A 7,058-nucleotide genomic window follows, 5' to 3' on the forward strand; every position below is an offset into this window, starting at 1 on the left:
TGTAGTATGTTACACTTTTTTTCTGATTTTTGTTTGTACTCGATCCCTTCTTCGATGGTTCTGGAAGAAGTTATTAGTGGATTATCCATCGATAGGTCCGCAGGACCTGAGTCTTGGAGTAGGAGTCAGAGAAGGCTCTGAACTAAGTAAAACCGCTTGTGTTCTTATGCTTTCTTGTTTCTTTCTTTTCCACTCCGCGTACTTTATTTTTAAAACTAAAAGATTTTTTTTTAAAAAACTACGTGATTCACCCCCTCCTCTCATGTATGTCTCGATCCAACACTATCATCTCGCCCCACCCTGTTACTAGGTTGATCAAGTGTCAAGCAAGCCTAAGTCCTTATCTAACCCTTTTAAATTAAGTAGAAAAATAAGCATATAAGGAAAGTTGTAAATCAAACAAACATACAAATTTATCTTACAAAGAAGACAGTTTTCCTATTAATTCCCTTTGAATCATACCTTTGATAAGGTCTATTTAGATAATGAGTTTGACTCTTGGGAATCCAAAACTGGTTTGGTCCAACTTGATTAATCAAATTTGATTTAGAGGCCCATGTTTGAACTTGATTTCACGCAATTTGATTTACTAATAATAAATAGGATTTGAATCGAGTCTTATCCTTGTATCGGAGTTCAAATTGATTATATATGACTCTTTATTTCCAAGTATCATATTAAGATTTTTGGAGTCCAAAGTGAACCATTCCAATTATTCTTTAAGTTCTTTGATTTGAACTCTCAAAGTAGAATTTTCTTCCTCAAGTTGTTGGATTTAAGTTGATGTTCCACTATGAACTTGCTCAATCAAAAAACTTGGGTTAGTATCTTTTTAACTGCTTTTACATCTTTTTGGAGTCACTTGATACAGACATTGGATTTAACTAACTTTTACGTCAAATAACGAATCATACCGTATAATTTTTTAACTAGAGGAGAATGTACCTCGTCATTTGGTTCATTTAAAATTGATATGAATATGTGGCTTCTCTCGCACTTAACTTCAGATTTGGATCTTGACTCGGGCTCGAACTCAGTCACTTGTTCTCATGTCGGTGGTGCCAAAAAGCTCACTTGAGTTTGTTCTTCCTCGTCTTATTCGTCAGAAGACTCTGACCACATTGCTTTCAGAGCTTCTTCTTTGCCTTTTGTTCTCTTTTATATTCAGATATTCTGGTTTGTAGTGTTCTTTCTTATTGCACCCATAGCATATCACTTCAGACTTAGGCTTCCTTGTTTGATTTGAACTGAGTTGTTTACTCTTTGATTGGATCATCTTCTTCTTTTTAAGTATTTTATGAACTAGATTAACTAGTTCGACGGTGATCTCATCATCATTTTCTAAATCTGACTCATCTTTGGATTTGGGATTGACTTTGTTAAATAAAGCTGACCATATCTCTAGGGGAGGAACCCCTAATGAGTACACGTCGATCAATCTTCATGGTGGTGGACGCGCCCTCAGCCTATAATGTCATTTTAGGTCGACCAACCCTCAATGAATTTCGTGCAGTTGTTTCAACCTTTTGCCAAAAAATAAAATTCTCTGTTGATGATCGAGTAGGGGAGGTTAAGGGAGATCAATTGGTGGCACGCAAATGTTATGTAAAAATAATAAAGGCAGAAGCTGATGTCACCCGGAAAATACAGAGGATGGAGATCAATACCATTCAAGAAAGATTGCCTGCTCCGGTGTATGAAGAAAATGAGGAAGTACATATTCAGGTGGGTCACCCGGAAGCTATCACTTATATAGCGGCCGACCTGACCCTTGAACTTAAGGCCGAGCTGATTCAATGCTTGACACGTAATAATGATGTCTTCACTTGGACGCCCAAGGAAGTGACAAGCGTATCACCTAAGGTCATAGAGCATATACTCCATGTTTATCCTGATGCCCATTGATAACTAGCATTTTTATCTATTATTTTAGCTCTTAAACTTAGCATTTTTCCCTCTCGTATGCTTAATTATGTATTTATATCACTTTTTACAAGTTGGAATTTATTTGGAGCATTGATGTAATTCTTCCTATATTTTCTAAAATAAAAGATGCATCTTATTTTGTAGGGAAGCATCTAGGTCATTGATTGAGATCAAGGCATCAAGGGAAAAAAAAAAAAGCCCACTCTTAAAGCATCAAGGGTTCATCCAAGAAGTGGAGCCCCAATTCAAACCCAATCCAAAAGCCCACTCTTAAAGCCCAATTCCAAAAACCTAATTTCAATTTCTTATTGGATCCGGATCTTTTCCCTTAACCCAAAACCTCAACTCCACAACCCGATCCATTAAGAAACCTTCCCCTTCATCTCACACGCGATGACACAATAAGAGAATCTTCTCTGCTTCACGTTTTTTCCTTGCGGGCTAGGGCACGTGACTTCCCCACACAGGCGCGTCTCCTCCTTCCTTCCTTCTCTCCAGCCGGTAGCCCTGCTTCTTGTCTTCACTGCTGCCGGTCGGATCTCCATAGCCCACCCCTTATTCTTCTTAATTCTAGCGGCGATGGCAGTGAGCACAAGTGGCGGGAGCATCAAGCTTTAGCAGCGACCATCTTCACCTCGTCAGAGAGGGTTTCTCTGGTGAGACCTCCACCTTCCGGCAACCTTCTGACAACTTACCATCTGGGGTTCAGACGGCGGAGCAAGGAGGCAGCCAGCAGCCCAATTTTTCCAGCAAATTCCATCCGAGGGGGTTTTCAGTGGCAGATTCATGTCATCCCATAATTGTTGTCGAAGTCAACAGCGACCGATAGTGTGCTACTGGTTACCGGAGTTCGGGCTTCGATCTCCGGCTCCTTGTGTGACGACAAGGGTAGTCCTTGGTAATTGGAAGTTGAGTGTGGATTGTGGTTTAGTTAGCTTAGTTTTATTCATGTTAATATTTATTAATTTTGTCAATTTACTTGTGGTGATGTTTTTTTGGTTGAATGCTTGTATTGAACTAGATTTTCTATGTTTGAATTGCACTAATCTTGCTTCATTTGTTTCATGCATGCCACATGCTCGATGAATTGGTTCAACCAATAGTTAGATTCAATTTGATGCATTTCACTTTGCTTAATTTTTGCTTGTCTTGTTCTTTCAATTTCTTTAAGTTCTAGTTCTTCATTTGGATGTCGTTAGATTAGATTAGATTTTTTTAATGCTTTAGGTTTCGTTTCATGCTTAGTTTCGTTGATGCTTTACTTTATATTGTCTTTTATTTTCTGTAACTATAGTTAGGTTAGACTTAGCTTTATTACTTGCATTATCTTTCATCTATTAGATTAGGTTTCATTTAATGTTTTGCTATTTCATTTCTTAGTTTAATCGTGTTGATTATTAACCCATAGCGTAAAGTGACAATGCGTTGTGGATTAATTGTTGACACTTAGTTAGATTTCATTCCAGCATTAGATTAGTTTCCTACTTGCTTTGCTTTTCATTTATTATATTGAGAATCAAAATCCCAAACCTCAATTTTCATATTCAAAACCCTAAAAATAGAAATAACATACAATTTTAAGATTATCATCCTATCATTGCTTTCGTTGGGAGACGACCTGAGTTAATTCTATACTGCATTTGTGCAGTTTGAGGGGGTTCAGAACTTGAAATTTTTTTGATAATCGTTTTCACGATCATATCACCCATCCAGTCAAACAGAGGAAGAGGGATTTTGAAGCTGATCAAAATAAAATTATTAAGGAAGAAGTTGACAAGTTATTGGAGGCATGCTATATTAGAGAGGTTCAGTTCCCAAGCTGGCTAGCTAATGTTGTCTTGGTATATAAACTAGGAAATAAGTGGCGAGTCTGATTTCAAGGACCTCAACAAAGCTTGTCCAAAAGATTATTATCTTTTGCCCTGCATTGATCAGGTACTCGACTCCACTTCTGGTTGTGAATTTATATGCATGTTGGATGCTTATCAGGGATATCATCAAGTCCCTCTAGCCAAAGGGGATCAAGAGAATGTTAGCTTTATTACTGCCAAAAGCACTTATTGTTATAATATTATGTCTCTCGAATTAAAAAATGCAGAAGTTACTTATCAGCGACTTATGAATAAAGTTTTTAAAAAACAGATCGGAAGAAATATGGAAGTATATGTGGACGACATTCTTATCAAGTCCTGGTGGGCATCAGACTAATTTGTTGATGTAGAAGAGATTTGTCGAACCCTATGGCAATATGGGCTCAAGCTAAATTCAGGCAAATGTTTATTTGGAGCAAGAAGTGGGAGGTTCCTCAGACATATTATTACTGAGCGATAAATAGAAGCTAATCTGAGCAAAGTGCAAGCTTTACAAGACATGATGCCTTCATGCAATTTGAAAGAGGCACAAAGATTGACCGACCGGATTAGAGCCTTATCTTAGTTTATTTCTCGGTCGGTTGATCGGAGCTTACCTTTTTTCAAAATTCTTCGTCGGGCAACCAAATTTCAATGGGATGAGGACTGCAGCAAGACATTTGAGGAGTTGAAGAATTATCTATCCGCCTTGCCTGTGTTAGCTAAACCTATAGTGGGGAAGACCTTATGAGTTTATTTATCAGTTAATGAGCATGTTGTAGGAGCGACATTAGTGAGGCAAGAAGGGAAGGAACAACAGTTTATGTATTTCTTTAATCATTTATTAAAAGAAGTCGAGTGTAGATATACTACACTTGAGAAATTGACTTACGTACTGTGTTTAACCCCTCGGCGATTACGTTCTTATTTTTTCTCATCCCATTACTGTTCTCACCAACAGTACTCTGGGTTGGGTGCTTATTAATCCTGAAGCTTCCAGGCGACTGATTAAGTAGACCATGGAACTCAGTGAGTATGATATACAATATCAACCCCGAGCGACTATTAAATCTTAAGCCTTAGCAGTTTCATAGCTGAGATACAAAATCCAGAGGTAGAAGAAACTTGGAAAATATATGTAAATAGATCGTCCACTCGACATTGTGGTGAATTGATATTCTTATGGTATCCCCCAAGGAGGACAGAATGCAATTGTCTATTCGGTTAAATTATTGTACCCCCAATAATGAAGTCGATTACGAGGCTTTAATAGCGGGGTTACAGGCTTCCCGACATGTGGGTGCCGCCCGGGTGCTAATTTTTTTGGACTCCTAGTTGGCAGCTTAACAATTATTTGACAATTTTGAAATTAATAATGACTGACTTAAATTATATGCAGAAGCATTCGACAAATTAAAAGTTGGGTTTCAGAAAGTTGTTTATACAAAAAATTCCTTGACCAGATAATCAAACAACTAATGAATTAGCTCAATTAGCTTCTACTATAGTTACTTGGTCTTTAGATAAGTCAGTTGAACAGATAATACTAATAGCTTGTATTGAGCGACAAGCCAATTTAGAAATGCAAAGTGACTGGAGGGCATCCATTAGTTTATTTTTACATTAGGGCATTTTACTAGTAGAAGGGGAACAAGCACATATGCTTAAGAAAAGGGCAAGCATGGTCACTGTGATTAGAGATCAGTTGTATAAAAGAGCCTTTTTATGTTCTTTACTTAATTGCATAGGACCAAAAGATACACAATATATTCTACAAGAAGTGCACCAAGGCTCTTGTAGTAGTTATATAGGGGATGATCACTCGCTCAGAAGATATTATTGGCTAGATATTTTTTGCATACTTTACAAAATGATGTATCTCAGTTGGTTCAGACTGTTTATCTTGTCAAAAAACATCATAATATCTCTCATCATCTGAAGCACCCGTCTAGAAAAGATTTCTACTAGTAGCAGTAGATTATTTTTTGAAATGGGTGAAAGCTGAGCCCTTAGCCAAAATAATTGAGAAAATGGTTATTAAATTCTTATGATAGTATATTATCTGTAGATTTGGAATTCCTTATAAATTGGTTTACGATTACGGAAGACGATTTCAAGGTAGAAAAATTAGAGATTGGTGTTCCGGATATGTTATCACACAAGCTTTCACCTCTGTGCCCTATCTACAAAGTAATGATCAATAGAGAGATCATTAGAGGACTTAAAACCAAATTGTATCATGTGAGAAGAAGTTGGTAGATGAGTTATCCAGTATATTATGGGCATATCGCACTACTACTCGAGAGGCAATAGGTATAACTCCTTTTCAATTGGTATATGGGAGTGAAGGAGTCATCCCGGTCGAGATTGAGATATAGTCCGCTCGCAGTAACTGTATGATTAAGATAAAGATAGGCGACGCCTTATGGACGTAGACCTGATAGAATAAATCAAACACAAGGCGGTAGCTCAGTTGACGTCATATCGTCAAAGGATGAGGTAAAATTATAACAAAAGAGTCATCCCCTGTTTCTTTCAAGTAGGCGATCTTGTCTCGAAGCATATCAAACTAGTTGGGGACGTTAACAAGTTAGAATCACAATGGGTAAGGCCATATAAAATAGTACAAAAGTTTGTTTCAGGTTCTTATTATCTTCAAGACGTGGAGGGAAGGAATTTAGAATGACCAGAGAGTGTTAATCATTTGCAGTCTTATAGAACATGACAAGTATGCATGTAATTCATTTGTGTGTTTTGTTCTAAATTTCTAGATATTTAATATAAATGCAGGTGCATGTATATGCTGGAAGGATTGTCGTATTAAGAAAATGTGGATATCTGCTAGGATTATTTCGCTCTGTTTTTATAACCTGTGCGACATATTATCCTGTCCGGATTTCCTTATCATAATAAAATATTCGGTATGATTATTTCACTCGGCTCTTACGACCCATGCGACCTATCATTCCGTATGGATTTCCTTATCAGAATAAAATATTCGGTATGATTATTTTGCTCGGCTCTTAGAACCGGTGTGACCTATTATTCCATTTGGATTTCCTTATCAGAATAAAATATCTTGTATGATTATTTTGCTGGGCTCTTACAACTCGTGCAACCTATTATTTCATCCAGATTTCCTTATCCGAATAAAATATTTGGTATGATTATTCACTCAACTCTTACGATCCATGCGACCTATTATTTCATTTGGATTTTCTTATCAGAATAAAATATCGGGTATGATTATTTTGCTCGGCTCTTAAAAACCCGTGCGACCTA

General features: G+C 37.1%; 1 long non-coding RNA gene across 1 annotated transcript; it reads left to right on the forward strand.

Annotated features, from left to right (window-relative positions):
- The first annotated feature begins 2,094 nt into the window (after positions 1-2,094).
- On the forward strand, positions 2,095-4,585 carry LOC122000415. The gene is made up of 3 exons (XR_006117121.1): positions 2,095-2,824; positions 3,575-3,861; positions 4,069-4,585. It is a non-coding gene; the product is annotated as an uncharacterized LOC122000415 (long non-coding RNA).
- The last annotated feature ends 2,473 nt before the right edge of the window (positions 4,586-7,058 follow it).

The sequence above is a fragment of the Zingiber officinale genome, chromosome 7A (assembly GCF_018446385.1).
Source record: "Zingiber officinale cultivar Zhangliang chromosome 7A, Zo_v1.1, whole genome shotgun sequence".
Taxonomy (NCBI): Eukaryota; Viridiplantae; Streptophyta; class Magnoliopsida; order Zingiberales; family Zingiberaceae; genus Zingiber; species Zingiber officinale.